Raw genomic sequence first — 1,304 nt, 5'->3', positions numbered from 1 at the left:
CGCCCCGCCCCGCCCCGCCTCGCCACGCCCCCGCACGTAGAGCCGCGGCGGACGGGCTGCCGAGATGCATTTTCGAGAAATCCCATTCCATTCATGGCTCTGACAGGGTGGGCGGACACTGCTCGAGCGCTCCGATTCACACCTGGAAGTGGCTTCCAGCCTCGCTTCCAGCCGAGGGCCTGGACCCGGTCGGACCCGGTGCCGTCCGGCGCGCGGCGCGCTCAGGCGCCTTCCACTTAAACCGTCTGCTTATATCCATCACCTTTGCTGCTCATCCAGCCCAACGCGTAACTATAAAAGAGATTCATACATGTGCCCTTTTAAAAAGCGAGAACGGGAATACATGTTTAAAATGATAGAGCCGGTTAATGGCCCATAAAAACAATGAAGTTTTGTTTGTCTCAAAGCTGTGGAAATAAAAGATTAAGTCTAGTTGAAATTGATTTTCAATTTTTGTTGTTGGGAAAAATTCATTGTGAAAAAATATTTCTCCTCACGCATAATAACAAAGAAAAATAGTATGTGGCATTTCAAAACGTATTTGTTGGTATAACTCACAGAAAAGTGTGCAACGGCGTTGAACGAGAAAACGTCCCCGCACGACAAAAGACTGTGAGTAGTCGAGGGTGTGCTCGTCCTGTTGTGCGTGACGTTTCTGTCACGCACTTTAAAGTGCATTGGATTGTCGCTCACATTTTATTTGTGGATAGCGTACTTGATTTCTGGAAGGCGCTCGCGAGCGTCATCCTGACATGAGCGTGGCGGTATGGCCGGGCGCGGGCAGCACTCCACGACCATTCCACGTGCCGGGGCAAGGCACGCGCTGAGTGCACGGCAAGGACGTCGCGCGGAGTGAAGTGACACAGACGGCATCACGACCTGATGTGACGTGGCCGACCAACAAGCACCCCTCTCCTCGTCCACCTTCAAACCTCTTATTCAAACATCATCAGGCATCATCAAACTTCATCAGAACATCAGCAAGCATTAGCAGCCAACATCGGTAGAACATTACCAGAATATATCGGCAGAACTTCAGCAGCACGAGGTAGTAAGCCCTAAGGAGGCTCACTACATCGTGTTCAGCAGACATAATCAAACATCAGCAGGACATCAGCAGGCATCATCATCAGACATCATCGAATATCAGAATTGCGGACAGACGCAGACAGCCCCTAAGCTAAGATCCTGCAGTATTACGTTAAACGTGAAAATAAATCGTTCTCAACGCCGTTCATAACTTAAACAACCTTCTTCTTCGTTCTTAACATGAAACTTATTTTGTAATCCTTTATTATAGTTAA

Source organism: Frankliniella occidentalis, unplaced genomic scaffold (genome assembly GCF_000697945.3).
Source record: "Frankliniella occidentalis isolate FOCC.00 unplaced genomic scaffold, Focc_3.1 Scaffold149, whole genome shotgun sequence".
Lineage (NCBI taxonomy): Eukaryota > Metazoa > Arthropoda > Insecta > Thysanoptera > Thripidae > Frankliniella > Frankliniella occidentalis.
The sequence above is the reverse complement of the archived record's forward strand: the minus strand, read 5'-3'. Positions refer to the sequence as shown.